This window comes from Nansenia antarctica, assembly GCF_963989245.1.
Source record: "Nansenia antarctica genome assembly, chromosome: 4".
Classification (NCBI taxonomy): Eukaryota; Metazoa; Chordata; class Actinopteri; order Argentiniformes; family Microstomatidae; genus Nansenia; species Nansenia antarctica.
In genome coordinates, this window is record NC_137689.1 from 69,903,573 (window position 1) to 69,924,048 (window position 20,476).

The 20,476-nt window shown below is 41.3% G+C and overlaps 1 protein-coding gene across 1 annotated transcript in view; it reads right to left on the bottom strand.

Annotated features, from left to right (window-relative positions):
• Positions 1-1,099: 1,099 nt before the first annotated feature.
• Positions 1,100-20,476, bottom strand: part of srp19 (signal recognition particle 19) — a 329,264-nt gene continuing 309,887 nt past the window's right edge. Inside the window, exon 6 of the transcript XR_013937410.1 lies at positions 1,100-1,111. The gene's annotated coding sequence lies outside the window, so the exon portion shown is untranslated. The remainder of the gene's footprint in view (positions 1,112-20,476) is intronic.

A 20,476-nucleotide genomic window follows, 5' to 3' on the forward strand; every position in this document is an offset into this window, starting at 1 on the left:
ATTTGACCGATTGAACCTATTTGGATTGGAACATCAATGGAGACAAAATGGAAGCAGAGAGGGAAAATAGGTCAACTAATCATCGGCATACCGGGGCACTACGTGAAACTGAGATTATGAAGTTGGACAGCAGTTTCCCCAATTTGGAGAAAAAAGGAAGTAAAAAAAAAAAAAAAGGACATCAATTATGTACAGCCAGGAAGAGCCACGGAAATCTTTGTAGATCATCATTCCCCCAGAAACATCTCTCTACCTGAAAAACACGGGAAGTAATTGAATCGACCACTTGTTTACAAAGTGTGTGTTTGTGTGTGTGTGTGTGTTGGTGTGTAGTAGTAGTAGTAAACGCAGAAATAAGACTGCCTAATGAGAAGACAAACAGCTAAAGGGTATTTTCTCAGGAAGTACAAACCCAGGGCATCTAACCACACAGTCTACAGTACGAGTTATGGATTTCTAGAGAGAGAACACAAACAAGTCGATTCATCACCACTATTTCTCTCAGTGAAAATACATCTTGAAATTAATTAGCCATTCAACTCCTAATATACCCACAAGAATAATCCTTTACTCATGAAAAATGGCATGCGATTCCCCCACCAACAATAGCACGCTGAGGGTAGGCCGTAAAAAAACAACAACCAGAGAGAAAGAAAGAGGGAGCATTCCAAACAGGAAAATAGAGAAAAGTAGTGAAGGAAACACAAAGTGACAGGAGTAAACAGAAAGAAAGGGATGAAGGCTATGAGGAGCGGAGGTTGACGAGTTTGTCGAAAGAACAGAGACAGTGCTTAGGAGGATCTGTTCTCTTCCCCCCTCGTCGTCCCTCGAGGTCGACGCCAGAAGTCGTCAGCAGATGAATGCCTCCACCCCCGGGGAGCCAGCTTGAGCTCGGGGTTCTGAATCTTGGTTTAAAGTTCATTATGCAAATGACCTTGTGTTAAAGTGTCTTCATTTCGAGATTTAATTCCAGGCCTGTCCACGCTTCATCTTGAGCAAATCCATTATAACGTCGCTAAAGAGCGATGGTATCACTGCAATCAACCTATCAATAAATCTGCGGCTGCTCAGCCATTTGTCATGCTTTCTTCTCTCCCCTGCCAAAGCTCCTCTCCCGTGTCACCGGCTTGCAGATACTGGATTAGCATTTAGTTTGAATTAAAAGAGGATTAAACATTGTATCAATGGGGAGATATTCATCATCAGACAGGTAATCAACAAGCTTCAATGTTGTTCCAGGTACACTGCCATGGACAACAACATGTGTCCTACAACCTTTAGAGGAAAACAACATGTCTCCTACAGGCTTTAGAGGAAAACATCATGTCTGCCTCAGCCTTTAGGACTCATTACTTCTTGTGTTCCGGTGTGTCATCCGTAAGTGTAAACAAACTCACAGGGAACTAAAGAGACATGTCTTGCTACTAGTGTATAGTTGCATTGACAGTATTGGCACAACAGAAGCCAGAGATGACAATTTGGTTTGGTGTTTGGCGTAAATATTTCACACAGGAGGAGTCAATGAACAGCATGTTCATGTGAGAAGATGAATTCCTGGATGTGTAATTTACAACCAAACAGTGAACTAATGATGAATATTTTAACAAGCAAAAACAAAACACATTTTTGCAATTCGTTAGATTTCTCTACCATGTTTCATACTACCGTGGATGCAAGTGAATACCTGCGTTCCATAAATAAGACAGGGTGACAATGTTTTCCTCTAATTAAATGAATTTTAAATATGTGATTATACTGAGTGGGTTGACAGTAGAGGAAAACAACAGCCATAATGTACCATTGTGCACATAAAAACACTGCAATACTTACTGGTTTAACATTAAACAGATTCAAATGAGGTAGCACACTCGCTCGTTTCACACTCCCATCAGTGGCAGACTGAATTGTGAGCATTTTTACTCATTATTGCGCATTAGCATGTATTTACATATATTTGTATCGAGAGCAGTGTGGCTGCTCTAACAACAGAAACATGCTTGACAGACTCCGGGCCTAAGTGTGTGACAGGCTGGGAAGGTAGTTTTAGTGGACCCACAGGCAGAATGAAAAGGTCATTGGGTTATATCTACCTGTCTGAAGTCCCATCGTGGTGATCAAAGTCCGGCTGGGGGATGTTAAATCACACAGGACTGTTTTTACAGTTTGTATATAATGTTTCAGAGGTCTATTTTATTTAATTGTATTATTCTATTGGGACTTTATTTTGTTGTTGTTGTTGTTTGTGATGTGAGCTGCTGTAATGCCTTCATTTCCCCTCTGGGATCAATATAGGACCTACCTACCCACCCACCCACCCACCCACCCACCCACCCACCAACTACGGAAGCTAACCATAGTTGTCACTGGCAAACAATAGTTTCTCCCACAGTATAACTGCTTTAACGTTGACCTAAGTGCAACATTCTGCATGGATCACATCTGCTTCTTGGAAACACTTGAATTGATTAGGCACTCTTCAGTCAATAGTAATTAATTTGCAGTGGCAACACAGAGAGAGAGATGAAATAAGCCTGTTTGCAGCTGTCATGGACATAATTGGGAAAACGACTGAAATTGCACTCTCTCATTATCTATGTTCCAGCGCTCAACACTGTTACGTAAGACCACTAGCTCCTTAGCTAACGTACGAAAACGAGTATTCAGTAATGGGTGCATTACTGTAAGTGATGCCATCAATGACAGGGAAGTGATTAGGCATATGCAGGGTGGTAAAGAAACTTAATAGGTGACGTACATGTACATTTATGCATATGCCTATGCATTGAGACACTATTTTCAAAGAGCCTCCTTCAAATAGAACCAAGTGGCCAGTGACAGCTTGGGTATGGACCTGTCACTCAAAATCCAGATGGTATAATATGTAAGAGAGCTACCTATAATATGTTTGTTAGTTTAATTTAACATATGGTTTGGACTGTTTCTATACCCTTTAGTGAATTATAGGCTTAGGCCTAATTGTTTTCAAGATGAATCCTCACCATCTACTAAGCCCACCAGTACCCCAACCATTCCTCCTGTGCTAACTGTCTCAAACCAAAAGCTAATTTTAGGCTACTGCATGAAAGACGGCTATAAAACCAAACGCAGGAGATGACCAAATCTTAACCAACCAAGCAGTTGATGGAGATGGTCGGCAATGGAACGCAACGCTCTGGTCCGGATCCCCAAGGCTAAATCCAGAATGGTGTGATTGTCAAATCCATATTTTCTGATTACTTGATCATCGGTAGCATCTAAAGCATCTACAAAACTGTTACAAGTCCTATATGTCATATTTTCTGGGTAGCGTCTTTGTCTGGCGATAAAGCAACTGAGAAATTGAGAAGTTGACTCCATGTATGGTGCGCCACTACCTACCCCAGTGCAACATGAGGTGTGAAGTATTTACATTTACATTTGTGGCCTAAGTTGTAGGAAAGTCTGAAAGAAATTGAACTTAAGCACATTACCTGATCAACACCTCCTCCAGGAACAAGTAGAGCTTTTGTGAGGATGTTGAATACGGCCTGCTGTTCCCAGCCACAACACCACTAATGAGTCACATGACCGCTAGGCCTCTTGGCACTGGTCCTGTGTACTACTTTACAGTCTCGGCATTGGAGGTGAATTCATTTACATTAAAATGTTTGGCATTAGCAGATGCCTTTATCCAAAAGTGACTTACAAGAAATACATTAAGTGAATCATCTATCCACCATTCATAGCAGGAAAAAGTAATTAATGACTTTGTGGATGGATGATTCACTTACTTTGTGGTAAGTCGCATTGGAATAAGACATCTGCTAAATGCCAAACGTTTTAAAATATAATGCGCGGGACAGGGGCCATTGGCAGGTCTACTGCTAGAAGAAGGAATCATTTGTATAGCCAGGTTCGTTCAACATATTCCCAGGCTAACTATCCACCAACCTTTTTCATTAATTCAAGAGCTGCGTGTGTAAATTTGCTCTGGAAATTTGATCAGCATTCATGGAATGTCTCTCGTCCAATCAAATTACTTGGTGTCTTTAATGACGTTGAACCCAGTGTGCGCACCGGAGCTCTCAGAGAGAATTTACGAACACAGCCAATATAAGGTTGGCAATACACAGAATGAACATATTTTGTGAAGACACACCCCACTACACACCCACACCCCACTGCCAGCAAAGCACAGGTGGAGTGCAGAGATGTTTGCATACCATATCGTCACTGTAACACTTTACATTAAATAAGTGGTTTATAATTAGTTAATAAATAACCAGTTTATTATTCAATTATAAACCATTTACAAACTCATTCGTTTATATTGTTTGATATTCACTTTGTGCTAAATAGGGAGCTTGCCAGTTATTAATGCTTTATAAATGCACTTATAAATGCTTTGAAAAATAACCCTGATGTGAAATCATGCAACATTATTTTTAATGACATCATTATTAGCCTAATGGTTGCAATGTTGGGAAATGGTATTTGCTAGTTTCACACCAGATTTGTTTAATTATGGGTGTAATTACACTTAATTAATGTATCTATGTATCTAAGCCTCTAACCTACAATTACCACCATGCCTACCCATGGTTCCCACATCATCAGGTAAAAACTGAGACCTTCCACTTGATTACTTCCTGGTATGACAAGACAGCACAGCAGCAACAGCCAACCAGTTTTCTCTTCATTGCTTTTAATAGGAGCACCACTAAGTTGGCCATGATAATAGGACAGTGCAGGTTCTCCAAGCCTCCCTGGGTACACTTTTAGAATAATTGAAGACATTTTGAAACAGTACTATTTCATGATAATTGCCCATTAGAGTAATTTTTTGAAAAAGATGTCTCATGAGTGGCTTATGTTTTTCAAACGGTACAACGGTAGAATGAAAGAGACATTTACATTTTAAAATTGTTGGCATTTAGCAGACGCCTTTATCCAAAGCAACAAATAGGCTATATTTGTCTAAGGAAGTGAATCATCCATCCCTCAGTCATAGCAAGAAAAAGTAATTTATGCTAGGGCCAGGGGTCATTGGCAGTCATTAATGCTATAATAATTATTTATTTATTTTATTTACAGTAGAGAAACTGTAGGGGGGGGGGGGTGGTAGAGGGGATGAAGAGGTTTTAGAAGGGCCAGTTAAGGTGTAGCCTGAAGAGATGATGGGTCTTCAGTCTACAGCGGAAGATAGGTGGGAAGAGACTTCCACAGGCGATGCTGTGCTGAGAGCTAAGAATCATAGTCTGAGGCAATGACGGTCATGGTCTGTAGGTTTGGATTTAATGGTCTGCTACTGGGACACAATGTGCAGGTCACTCTGACTGTTACAGCATATAGGTTATCTGGTTACAGTTCAACATGACAAGCATTATGAGTTATAACTGTCTGTAAATGGTTTAATTGAATAATAAAATGGTTAGAAATGATTTAACTATTTCTAAACCATTTATGAACACAAATGTGACCTTAATGTAAACAGTTGCCCGCACAAATCTGTCTGAAACCTCTGAAATGCTTGTGTATCTGAATCACCCTGAATAACATCTTAAGGAACGCGACCATACCAACTTCCCAATCCCAGGGCTCTACTCTAAACCACTTACTTTTGACAGATAAAATTAAATTGACTTTCATGTTGTGATTCAAAACTTTTACATTATAAACAATTATCATTAGGACAATTATTTCCCCTGGAGCGTTCCTGGCATGCTCAAAGCTTGGCAAGTGCCTCTTGATAAGGGCGTCTGCCAAATAAAGAAATAATTATGATATTAGCATTCATTGTGAGGCCTGATTGTAAGGATTTAATTAAGAGTCATGGGGGGGGGGGGGGGGGGTTGTGTGTGTGGGGGGGGGTGTGGGGGTGTGGGGGGCTGAACTGTTCTGTGGGGGTCCCGGCCAGCAAGGCCTGTACAATCTAAGACCTGATCATGACACCGGTGTTTACACACTGACACTGGGAGATTACCCAGGAGCCAATGGGACAAGGCCATGGGAGATTACCCATGAGCCAACGGGACAAGGCCATGTCTGGAGTAACACGCCTATGGAGTAACAAACACCCTGACAGTGGCCTGCTGGGACCACAGAGCCACAGAAGCCTGAATGCACAATGAGAAACAAGGACTCTGGGACACGGTTTGGAACTTCTGCTATTGCACAAGACGGCCTGATAGGACTCTGTTTACACGTTGTCATAGCACCGACTCACTGAGTTACACGCACACGCACACGCACACGCATGCACACACACGCACACACACAGATTCATCAAAGGGAGCATATTCATTTCTAGTTCATATTAGGACAGATGAGATGCATCTGTATACATATGAGAATGATAAGAGGTTTTCCAGTGTGAGTACAAAATGCAGAACATTTGAGTAGTTTTAAAACTTATATTGCTTAAAGTTGAGCATAATAAATAGTGTTTACATTTGCAACTCTCACACAATCTCCAAGTCTAATCTGCACACACACACACACAACTCATTTGCATAAAATAAAGCTGAATAAAGACCTGGACTGGTGTACAAAATCCCTCAAACAAATGGTGTGTTTGTACAGTATTTTAGATTCATTTTGTTGGGATTTAATGGGATCCTATGGGAAAACAGCACAGCATGAGAAGTATTTAAAAGTGCAATACAGGACCCAAAACTGTCTGGATAACAGTCAACAGTTGGGTTAGTGTGAGTACACTTGCAAAAGTAAAAATAGGTGAAATCTAAAGGTATTATAACCCAGGTCCTCTGAAGGAGATAAGGGGACATGTGTTGTGTCCTGTTTATACCGCCAGTGGGCGCTAGTATACAAGTGATGTAGGCAGTTACGGAAGTGATGTATGCACTTCCGGATGTGAAGAACGGGAGTTGAATAAATGGCGAATTGAACAGCAGCAGCGTGTCTCCCGGTCTCATTCTTTTACTAACTACTTGCTTACTACAGAATACCACATTTTTGGCGACGAGGATGGCTATTTCCGTACCCTTACCTACACCGTTCATGCCTGTGCCAGGCGAACCTGCTATTTCTTTTCCTACTTGGTTGAGAATGTTTGAAAATTACATGCTAGTAATTGATGCTACCGGAGAAAAATGGCCGGAGGAAAGAAAGCGCGCGATTCTTCTTCATGCACTTGGGACCGAAGGACAAAGACTGTTCTACACGCTAAAGGATACGGGTGTTACCTACACTTCTGCCGTGGATGGACTGAAAAAGTACTTTGTTCCTAAGGTGAATGTGATTGCTGAACGTCACAAATTTCGACAGAGAGCTCAGGGTCCTGACGAGACGGTTAATCAGTTCCTTGCTTCATTACGCGAGCTAGCTGCAGCTTGTGAATTTGGTGCCATGGAGGAACAAATGATTCGTGATCAACTGATTGAGCGTGTTGCTAACACACGCATACGAGACAGACTTTTGCTTGAATCGGACTTGTCTCTGGACAAAGCTACTTCAATGGCCTTACAAATCGAGGCTGGACTACGGAACTCCAACGTTCTCTCTGGAGCTACAGCTTCGGTGAGAGCCATCGAGAAACAGCCGACGAGGAGGAGGTTCGACAAGGGCAAGAAGAAAGATCCGACGACGACTGCACATGCCACGGTCTACAGCCAGCCAGCTACAACTGGGAATCAGCGCGCCTGCTTCCGATGCGGATCCACAGGACACTTAGCTAACAAGCCTACATGCCCGGCGGTTAAGGTGACTTGCAATACATGCGGAAAAGTTGGACATTTTTCCAAGGTGTGTAGATCGGCTCAAAAAGAGGTGCGTGAGGTAATGGTGAATGACGTTACTGTGCTTTACATGCAGGGGGCCGTCGTGAATGATAAAATTATGTGTACTGTACGAGTTGATGCAAATTATCATTCCCAGGATGTTGAGCTGATAGTGGATACAGGCTCATCTGTTTCTATTATTCCAGAGAGTACTTACCAGACACTTTTCCATACATGTGTCCTTGCTGAGCCTACAGTGAATCTGCTTACTTACTCCAGAGAGAAAATTCCTGTTAAAGGTTGCATGCATGCTACAGTTGTTCATAATGGACATTCAGTTACAGGTTCATTGATAGTGGTTGAATCAGGAAATGCATTGCTGGGACTAGATTTATTTGTAGCATTGCAGATGTGCATTGAGGGTAACAAAATTATTACTGTTAGCCCTGCTAGCTCTCCTACTGTGCTCCGAGCACCTACTGTACAGAGTACCACTCCACAGACCGAACCAGAGGTTCTAGTACAGGAGTTAGGGTGTGCAAAAGGTTTTATGCACAAAATACAGGTTAAACCAGATGCTGTGCCAGTACAGCAGAAACTGAGGAGGCTTCCGTTCTCAGTGAGGCAGGCTGTGACCGATGAGCTCGCAGATCTACAGGAAAAAGGCGTTATAGAACGTATAGACGCATCTCCATGGGTTTCCCCTATAGTTGTGACCCAGAGAAAGGGGGGAGGAAAGCCTCGCCTGTGTGTTGACCTCAGAGAACCTAATAAGGCAATCATCAGTGACTGTCATCCCTTACCGCACATGGATGAACTGTTCGCTGAGATCCGTGGAGCCACAGTCTTTTCTACTATAGACTTAGCCTCTGCTTATCACCAGTTGCCATTGCATCCAGATAGCCGTGATTTAACTGCGTTTATCACGCATGAGGGTCTCTTTCGTTTCTGCCGAGTGCCATTTGGCCTCGCTTCTGCTCCTTCAGCTTTTCAGAAAATGATGTCGACTGTACTGACAGGCCTGCCAGGCGTACAGGCCTACCTGGATGATGTGATGTGCTACGGCGTCACACAGCAGGATCACGATGTCAGCCTACGGAGAGTGCTACATGCTCTAAATGAAGTGGGACTTAAACTGAACATGCACAAGTGTAAGTTCAACCAGAAAGCTCTGCGCTTCCTGGGCCACACTGTGTCCAAAGATGGTCTTCATCCTGACCAAGACGGGGTCAGTGCTGTGGCGAACGCGCCTGCCCCGCACGACACATCCTCCCTGCGGTCCTTCCTAGGACTTGCATCGTGGTATAGTAAATTCATACCTGACTTCTCTACTGTGGTGGAACCGCTACGTGCTACACTCAGGGAATCTACTGACACTAAGTTTGAATGGACAGCGGATGCAGAGTCCAGTTTTACTGAGGTTAAGAGACTGATTACTGAGAGTCCTACCTTAGCATTATATGATCCTGAGTTACCTACTTATGTCACTACCGATGCTTCTAACTATGGATTGGGGGCTGTAATGAGCCAGATTCACCCAGACAAAACAGCCAAAACTGCGCCTGCACCACTTACCCCAGTGGAACTGCCAGGTGGACCATGGGAGAAGGTGGCCATTGACATTGTTGGTCCCTTTGACTGTGCGACATGGGACTGCCGTTATGCTATTACACTCACAGACTATTACAGTAAGTGGCCAGAGGTGGCGTTTGTCTCTACTGTAACTACAGAGGCGGTTATTAGCTTCTTGACTACAGTTTTTAGTCGTGAAGGTAACCCTTCCTTCCTGGTCTCTGACAACGGATGTCAGTTTACCTCCCATGCTTTTGCAAGCTTTCTGGGAGAGAGAGAGATAAAGCACCTGCGTTCCAGTGTTTATTATCCAAGAGCCAACGGGGCTATTGAGAGATTTAATCGAGTTCTCAAAGAGTGTATTCAGACGGCTGAGAGAATGCACAAGCCATGGAAACATGTAGTAACAGAGTTCTTACTGAACTATCGCGCTACGCCGCATGCTACTACAGGAGCTACTCCCTTTGAGTTGCTGAGGAACAGAAAGATGCGTACAAAACTAAATGTCCTCCCTGTCTCACACCAAACTAAGTCACATGAGAAAGTGCAGGAGACAGTGAGACGCAAGCAACAGGAGAGTAAGGAGTACACAGACAGAATGAGGGGAGCGAAAGTGCCCATGTTCCAAGTGAATGACACCGTACGTGTCCGCAGACCGGAGCATGTAAAAAAGGGATCATCAAGATTCACAGAACCGCTGACAGTAGTTAGTAAAGCAGGACAGAATACATACCTGCTCAGTGATGGTCGAAAATGGAATGCATCCAAGCTTACACGCTTTCCCAAGGATGCTCTGTCTGGCACCAGTGGTGAAAAGGAGATTGAGCTAGAGGAGTTCATGGTGCCCGAGACAGAGAACGTGTTTAATGAACCAGGTCCAAGAAGGAACCTGAGAGTCAGAAACCCACCTAGGTGGCTGGTAGACTTTGTGCCGTAGAGAACGTACTAAAAGGGTAGGATAGAACACGGTTCTAACTTAGTACAAAAAGGTCCTACAATGCAATGACAAAAGTGAATGTTCATTTCATGTTTCACTGTCATAAACTGTTTATTGTTGTTATTCATTCTGCTGATTCATTCATTTTCATTTCCTTAGTTTTCATTTTATTTCAATTGTACTGACTGTAATTCCTTTAAGAAAGGGGGAAATGTTGTGTCCTGTTTATACCGCCAGTGGGCGCTAGTATACAAGTGATGTAGGCAGTTACGGAAGTGATGTATGCACTTCCGGATGTGAAGAACGGGAGTTGAATAAATGGCGAATTGAACAGCAGCAGCGTGTCTCCCGGTCTCATTCTTTTACTAACTACTTGCTTACTACAGAATACCACAACATGCACCTCTGTACTTTGAGTTTTTTTGCTATATGTTTTTTATGTATTATTGTTAACTGTGTATACGGAGCTCTCCCTTGTAAAAGGGACCTTGGTCTCAATGGGACTCCGTACTAAAATAAAGGTTAAATAAAAAACAAATAAAATAAATCATGCCCGGTATAGGCTGGTGACGGTTACAAGGCCGTTTCACCCAAGCGCGGTGGACAGACGTTGTGAGAGTCTTGCTTCCACAAGGCACGGCCACATCCCTGAGGTGTGTCTTGAATCCGAGAAATTGTATTCTGCGGTGGAAAACAGACACAGCCCTTAATAAGGAAGTTGGCAGGCTTGCACTACAGCTGTAGCGGGGACAACAACCATGAACTCTATACCTTACTCTGTAGGGAGAAACAACTTGGCCACAACTGGTCCACATACCAAAGTTGTACAACTACGAAGCTGCTAAACAAGATAGTTAGCGTGCCAATTGCCTGACAGCAAAAAAAACTAACAAACAAAAAAAGCTTTTTATTTAACCTTTATTTAACCAGAAGGTCCCTTAAGATTTAAATCTCTTTTTCAAGGGAGACCTGGACAAGATAGCACACCAACAAGTATAAGTTTACAAGAATTGGAAAATAAATTAGGTTAAACTAGAGATTCTCATGTTTTTCTTTATGGTATTTGTGTACAGATAGCTTCACTATTTAGAAATGACAATACTTTATTAAAAAAAGTAAGACAATTGGCTTCACAGGTGTACTCTATTGTTGCACAATCACAGAAAGTGGATTCGCTAGTCTTTATCTAAATGAAGACAAGACACAACACAACACAACACACATCCTATAAACAGGAAACAAATATGCTCATTCTGTAACTGTAAAATATAATAATTTACATTTTGTACCTATTTCCATCATGTTAGAGTGTTGTGGTAAGGAGTATTGTACGTCAAATCTACATGATGGAGATGGATGGACATTTTCTCCCTCCAGGCTGATCCCGATGTTACGGGGCAGTCCCTTGTTGATAGCGTTAACGGAAATACTGTGAATACGATGTAATGTCAGATAGGAATGGCATAATTAGTGTGTCAATTGTCAACAACTGATAGCAGGAAATAATTTCTATGAAGTACAGATTGGCTTCACTATTTAGAATTGACAACACTTTTTATAAACCAAAAGTAAGACAACTGGCTTCACAGGTGTTTCTGCTTAGTCAGGTGTGTTCTGTCACATCACTCGTGCAGGCATGCGAGAGCTGTCAATGTGTAGTATTTATTCTAGACTTTGTGTTTGCCATTGGAGTCTGCTATTGATGTCTGTCAACATGAGGACCATGACATCACAAACCTAGCCAAAACCTGAGGCTAAATCAACAGTTTGGAACAACATCGTTAAAAAGCACAAAAAAAAAAGCAATGGTGTGTTGTGGATTAATAATTAGACTAAAGATAGGAACTTGCTTTAAATCTAGGTATAATATTTATTAAAGAAAAATGATCTTTCACAACTCGAGTTGGGACAGTCAAATCGACTTCACAATGGGAAGCTTTCAAAGACTGCCACACAACTTTCACATTGTACATTTGATATATTGTCAACATAGTCACAACACTGATAAAGAGTCTGCACTCCATCACTGTCCATGAACACAAGGCCCTCAACCAGGGCTCTGTGTTCATAAACAGGACAGCCAGACTCTCAACAATCCCACAGGAATTACTCTGTGTGAAAATGGATAGACCATGCATATGTTACGGTACATGTGGGACCACGGTACATGTGGGAAAACTAGGGTTAGGGTTAGGTGCTAGGGTGCTACGGTTAAGGTTAGGGTTAGGTTTGGGGGTAGGGTTAGGGTTAGGGATAGGATTAGGGTTAGGGTTAGACATGCCAGCATGTACCAAGTCGACGTAGCACCTAACCCTAACCCTAATTTTCCCACGTGTACCGTATTCCCACATGTACCGTAACACATACATACAATACATACATGTTAAAAAATCCTTTACAAGATGCAGTACAGAGCATTATGAACTGCCATACTGTACATGTGAAAAATCCATTACAGGTGAGCTCAGCAATCTAAAATGGGCTGGTATCCCAAGAAAGACTTCAACAGTGGATGATTGAAAAATGCTCACCATAATTAAAAAAAAAAACCTACAGGAGGTAGTCGTGAATGTGTCAGAGACGACCATCCGCAGAATACGCCACCAGTCCAACTCCAGAGGCTTCACTGCAAGGTACAAACCACTAGAAGCGCTTTGAGTTGCATTTCATGTACGAAAGGCGCTATATAAATGAAGCTTTACTTACTTTCTTACGTAGATATCCTCAAAAATTATGGTCAGGTTACAGTTTGGTAAAAAAAAAAAAAAAGCCCTCAGAGGTCTGGAGAGATATGACGAATATTAGGCTATCATGTACCAGAGTGATTGCAAGTGGACAGTTTGGAGAAAAAAAGGTTTACAGCATACCATCTCATCTGTGAATTATAGTGGAGGGAGTGTTATGGTTGGGCATGTACTGTATAACTGCCACTAGAACCAGCTAACTTGTCTTAGAGTACAAGCCAATGCCTCCAAATCCATTGGATGGCGCTTCATCATACAGTGAGACACTGACAACATACCCCATGGGAGTTTTTCAGGGCCAAAAAGTAGACAATTCTGGCTAAGTCATTTAATTTCCTGAAGACAAGATTAGGCAAAAGGACCTCAAACAAACACCCACTGCAGACTGAATGGCTGAGCTTGCCAGACATATGCACCGATGAAGAGACGCTCGAGGCCTTTCTGGCTTCATGCCTTCAGATGCAATTTTAGATTGAAAGAAGATTATTCGTAAGTAAGTAAGTAATGTTTATTTATATAGCACATTTTACAACGACAAAACAGCCGCCCAAAGTGCTTAACAGAAAACACTAGTAAAAGATAAACAACCGATAAAAAATACACTAAAAACAAGGTGCAATACAAAATACAGAAGTGCAGAAATAAAATTACAAAAAGTGCAGTGTCGGGAGGCAGGCTCACCTCAGGTCAAAGGCCAGGAAAAAAGGTGTGTTTTTGCTATTTTTAAAAAAAGCCTCGATGCTCTGGGCGGATCTGACGTGGAGGGGGAGGCTATTCCAGAGCCTAGCGGCTGCTTTAGAGAAGGCTCTATCCCCTCTCGTTTTGAATCTGGTCCTAGGGACCTCCAGCAGCAGTTGGTCAGCTGACCTAAGGGCTCTGGATGGGGTATGGTGGCGCAATAGGTTAGCCAAGTACGGGGGTCTTCATTTAGATAAAGACTAGCGAATCCACTTTCTGTGATTGTGCAACAATAGAGTACACCTGTGAAGCCAATTGTCTTACTTTTCTTTTTATAGAGTATTGTAATTTCTAAATAGTGAAGCTATCTGTACACAAATACCATAAAGAAGAACATGAGAATCTCTAGTTTAACCTCATAGTCATTTATTTTCCAATTCTTGTAAACGTATACTTGTTGGCGTGCTATCTTGGCCAGAGAAAAATAGATTTAAATCATAAGGGACATTCTGGTTAAATAAAGGTTAAATAAATAGCATATACATTTTTAAGTTGTTGTCAGGCAATTGGCACGCTAACTATCTTGTTTAGCAGCTTCATATCTGTACTACATACCCAGCCATCACCTTGTCTTGAGATGTCTTAATTAATTGACAAATGTGTCTTAAGACGTCTCGAGACAAGGTGATGGCTGGGTATGTACTTTGGTATGTGGACAAGATATCTCAGATATCTACAGACATCTCATACTGCAGAGATGATCACATACTGTATTTATCACACACTACAGTATTTGTGTAATCTTCATGAAGTACAGTCACATCACTTAAGGTCAAGTGATAACTCTACTCTATTGTTGCAAATCACAAAAAGTGGATTAACCCTAACCCTAACCCTATCTAAATAAAGACCAAGACAAACGGTTTAACACAACACAACACAACACAACACAACACAACACAGGACTTATCCTATAAACAGGTCATTATATAAACAGCTCATTCTGTAACTGTAAATTATCATAATTGTCATTTTGTACCTATTTCCTACATGTTAGAGTGTTGTGGTAAGGAGTAGGCCTATTGTACGTCAAATCTAGGCCTACATGATGGAGATGGATGGACATTTTCTCCCTCCAACCTGATACCAATGTTACGGGGTAGTCCCTTGTCCGTCAAGACTGGTTTTGAACCCCTGTATAACTAACTAACGAACTAACGAACTAACTAACTAACTAACTAACTAGCTAACTATTACTATTACCGTACCAAAAACATGGCATTGGCTGGGTGCGGGCAATACTACTTCAAGTCCGATGAAGGCAACAGCGCTATGCAATGCTATCTTAGCCATCCACTACACCAAGGACATCATCAGTAAGAACATTGAACATAAACTGAATCTGAATCTGACCATTTGGCTCAATCTTGTTTTGGCTTTAGATAATATTTCACTGATTCAAGACATTCAGTCTTGTTGATAGCGTTTACACTACAGGAAATAGTGCTGGGATTACTTCTTTTATAATGCAATTAGGCTATATTGTGTAGACTAATGTCAGGTATAAATGTTTTGGCTTTAGATAAGCTATCTGTCACTGTAGTGACAATGGCCTTGATTAATCAACATTCCACTGATTCAAGACATTCCAGTCTTGTTGATAGGCTTAGCGTTTATGGTAAAGGTTGTAGGGTTTACTTCCTTGTACGGTAAATGTATTATGTAATGTCAAATAGGAATGCCATAGATAGCGTGCCAACTGCCTGACAACAACTGATAGCATCAAAGAATTTCTTCGGATTTGGCATCACAGGTGTTTCATCTTAGTCAGGTTCTTGTATCACTACGACTGCCCCTGGCCCGAGTTAGATTACTCACTACGACTGCCGCTGGCCTGAGCTAGATTACTCTTCCTACGACTGCCGCTGGCCTGAGCTAGATTACTCTTCCTACGACTGGTGAATTGATGATTCACTTGCTTAGTCAAATGTATCGATTGTAAGTCGCTTTGGAATAAGGCGTCTTCTAAATGCCAAACATTTAAAAAATGTAAATGTGTGTTCTGTCACATCACCTGTGCAGGCATACGAGAGCTGTCAATGTATAGCATTTATTCTAGACTTTGGCTGTGTTCGAAATGGCATACTAGCATACTGCATACTACATACTCAATGAGTATATACTGCATACTGCCTACTAAATTCATAATAAGTATGCCAATACCATGCCAATACCAGCCGACCGTTCACAATGAAGTTTGCATCTCAGTATCCCAGAATGCCGTTTCGCACCGGCAGCGGGGGCTTTAAACCTCCATTTTTTTTTTAGACCTCCATGGGCTAAAAGCTGTTGTAATTTTGGCTGTTAACATGTCATTTTTATTAAGTTTTAATATGTTTTCAGGTGAGAAAGTAACCATGTATATTCCCAAAATGTGGCCAGTTTATCAAAACAACCAGTTTATATATCTGATCTGACGTTTTATTCCCACTTCTGTTACCGTAGTTACCGCAGAGTCCTTTACTACTTTGACAACAAGTTGTAAAATGATTTGGGGGCCAATATCTTTACCTAGCTAAAGTAACTAGCTTACTATATTGTTGTCTTAGCAGTTAGTAAAAGAACAGGATTAAAATAAATATATATGAGCAATATTATTTTATTTAATTTAACCTTTATTTATACAGGTAAAAACACATTGAGCCCCAAGGGCTCATTTTCAAGTGTGACCTGTTCACAGGCATACAACAACAACATCCACCACAAACAAATACAATACAAAACCTGGCCTACATAGTCTAAAACTAAACTAAAACTACATAGTCTAAAACTAAAACTAGTCTAAAACAGTCTAAGATAGTCTAAAACTAAACTAAAACTACAAAACCTAAAACTAGACAGCTAAAGAGCTAGGGACAGGGAGGGGTCAGCAATGGGCAAAAGGGAGGGTCAACTCAATTGCAAGAACAAATCATAGACTCGCACTAAATGTCTCTCAGCAAGAGCTTGTATCATGTATCAATAACATGTCGTGCGGCTTGCCACAGCAAGCACAATAAAAAACAACTGGTTTGTCTGCTATGCAATGCTATCTTAGCCATTGTGCAGTGTCACAACATTTGGCTCAGTCTTTGTCAATCTATTTGTTTTTGCTTTAGATAAGCCATCTGTCACAGTGGCCTTGATTAATCATTCAAGGCATTCCAGTCTGGTTGATCGAGGCAGCGTTTACGGGAAATAGTGTTGCGTTTTTTTTCCTTTATGTAATATAAGTATTGCTCATGGGCACAGGTAGGCACCTTAGACATGATGCCAGCAACACTCCAATCACCAGCTCACATGCAGCTCTCTCCTGGGCAGGGCTCGAACAAGCAACCTTCCAATTGCTGGCCAGCCTCTCTCAACTCTAGGTTACCTACTACCCAAAGTTTTTTTTTTTTTTTTTTTTTTGCGCCCCCCCCCTGCAGTACCCCCGCGCCCCACTAGGGCTTGGAAGGATATAAGGACTATATCAGCATCTTGCTGCTGGGGACCTACTGCTTAAATTAAGGAGTAGGTTCTAGTAATTCTAGTATAGACCTGTTCATCAACTGTTATCATGTGACTGTAGACTTCAAGAATTCAAGTTCTATCAGAAAGCACTCTTCTCTTTTCATTTGAATTCAATCGACCATTAATTTACCCCATCCTGTATTAATGGAGGCTACGTATCTCTGTTCCTGTCTCCAGCAGGGAACATCTGACTGGAAAGGTCATCAGGATGCTTGGAATCAACGTCAGGGCAGCAAAAAACGAATCATACAGAAGGATCAGAAAAAGCCACCATATGTAACTCCTGTCTAAGGGGCTTCCCTGCCACCTGTTTGTGAACTATGGGGATGGCTCTTGGTAAAAATATTTGATATTTTTGTAGGTTGGTCTTGGGCCACTCTGCCGTAGCCTACCCAAACAACATACCTAATTATCCATGTTACGTTAAGGTATAGATTCAAATAACACTCCTAATTATTCATGTTACGTTAAAGGTATAGATTCAAATAACACTCCTAATTATTCATGTTACGTTAAAGGTGTAGATTCAAATAACACTCCTAATTATCTATGTTATGTTAAGGGTCTGATGAACCTACTAACACAGAAATTGTGAAATAAAGTAATTCTGTCAGTTTTTTTGTGGGCTGCATATTTCGATTCAACAAGACAAGCATGTAAAAGCTAGCCCTCATTACAAATACTCTGCCCCCCATCTGAGTATCTCCACCCACGGCTTGAAAAGGAAACAACGCGATAGTTAGACATTTTTTTCATCAGACACGCCAGAATTATGTCGAAACTCAAAGCTACGCATGGAAACTGCTCAGTTGTTGACTGCACAGACCGGCACAAATCCCCACATGGGCCCCCAGCCTCGGAGGACAGAAGAACTGCGTGGATAAAGTTGATTTTTGATGGTAACGTCCCACCTAACCTCTATGGTGTCTACTAACCATTTTGTGTCTGAGTGCTTTTCCAACCTGATTCCGTACAAAGCAGGACTGGCCTAAATCAGCTCATTTGCATGACACCAAAAACTGCCCGTCGAGAAACAGAGAGAGTGGTTTAGAGGCATGCTAGACTTCCTTTAGATTAAAACCTGAGTGGTATTTTCAACAAAAAACTTCAATGACATGTTATGGGGACCCCAGAGACTTGGAAAAATAACATAGTGTGACCCCTTTAAGACATTACTGTGCATTATGCTATTATACACATATTATACACATATTATACACATATTATCTACACATATTATATACATATTATACACATATTATACACATATTATATACATATTATACACATATTATACACATATTATACACATATTGTACTCATATTATACACATATTATACACATATTATACACATATTAAACACATATTATACACATATTATACACATATTATACTCATATTATACACATATTATACACATATTATACACATATTATACACATAGGCAAAGAAACAAACAAACATGATGTGTGGCTTACAGGTCTGAATTTCCAATCATTTCAAAGACAAGACTATAAGCTAATATATACTGTAACACACCATGCTACAGTACTCAGGCTATAAACCGGACAGGCTGTGAATCAGGATGCGGCAGCATATCATGGGGCGGCAGGTAGCCTGGGGGTTAAAAAGGCTAGGCTGGTCAGAAGTAGGTCCTTGTCAGTACTTGTCAGTGCTCTGTTCAATAATGTTTAATCTTAATCATTCATTACACATGAAGCATCATGTATTATTTAGGATTATTGCATTGCAAACAGTTATGACAGCTCCTGGCAAACCACCCCCTGCACACCACACGTAGAAGCACACACTACACACAGACATGCACGCACACACACGCACGCGCGCACACACACGCACGCACGCACGCACGCACGCACACACACACACACACACACACACACACACACACACACACACACACACACACACACACACACCATCAACATTTATCTGAATGTAGCCTATATTTTGAGTGTACCTTAAATGTATATAATTCGATACTTTTATTAGGCCTATATTTTTCTTTGCCTTTTATATGTTGCTAGTATATTCTATATGTCTCCTTATACACACCCTAAATGGAGCCCCCCCCCCCGCCACTGGAAGTATCTCACACGATTGTACTTACCGGAGTTCAAATAAACATCTTGTATCTTGTACCTAATATGTTCCTGAAAGGAGGTAGTCAAAAACGGAGAGGTCCTAGTTCAAATGAAGCACTACCGTAACTAATAATTAGGGGACAGTAAAATCAAGCCTTATAACATCCAGACTCAGCCTATATCAGGGGTGACCGTGATCAAATGTGACAGCAGCTGGTGAAACCGGGAACAAGCCGCGAACCAATCAAAATCTGAATAAGCTTTTATTCAGAAAATGTTTAATACATTTCAACATTGTTGAAAATCAATGACACTCTCGCTAGTCAAGCCAAAACATTACAACGCAATGGATTCGGTGAGTAATCCTCACTACTACCTAGTTAACTATGACACTACTTTACATTGTTAGCAGGCATACAAAACAAGCTGTGTTAGTTGACTAGCGAGTGTGTCCTTGATTTTCAAGAGTGCTGAAATGTATTTACATTTTTCAGAATAATAGTCTGAACATTAAATCAACTGCCGACTTGTTCCAGGTTTCACCAGCTGCTGTCACATTTCTATGGTGTATCCCAGGGTCAGGATATCACCAGGACATCTGACAGCCCAGGTTACAGAGGATCAGTTGTCTATTATCAACCCCTGCCAACCCCTGTCTTCTGAAGACAGGGAAGCTGTCATCACGTCACATTATATCACATTACCACACATCAAGCCGTCCATGTGGAACATTAATCAAAAGGTGGTGGGTAAGACGTCTTGTAAGACATTATTTTATTGAATGTTAATGTATTGCAATTTCACACAAGAAAGAAATCTCATTATTTGAAGAGATTTACAGAGCTATTCTGTGTTTAATAAATGTGTATTCAGAATGTGATGCTACATGTTGAATTAACATTTGAATGTAAAGGGTTCAAGGGATTTCCCTGCACTCACATGTTCTGAGTCAAAGGACATTAGATATTAGACTTATTATTAGTCTTATATCCGCTGCCATTGTAAACACTTTATTCATTATTGCAAATGTGGAATATCTTAACAAGTACAGCACATGTAGGCCTAATGGTGTTAACCCTGGAGTCCTAGCCACGTTTGCAACCTGACCCTACTATCATGGCCACCCAACCTGACCCTACTATCATGGCCACCCATCCTGACCCTACTA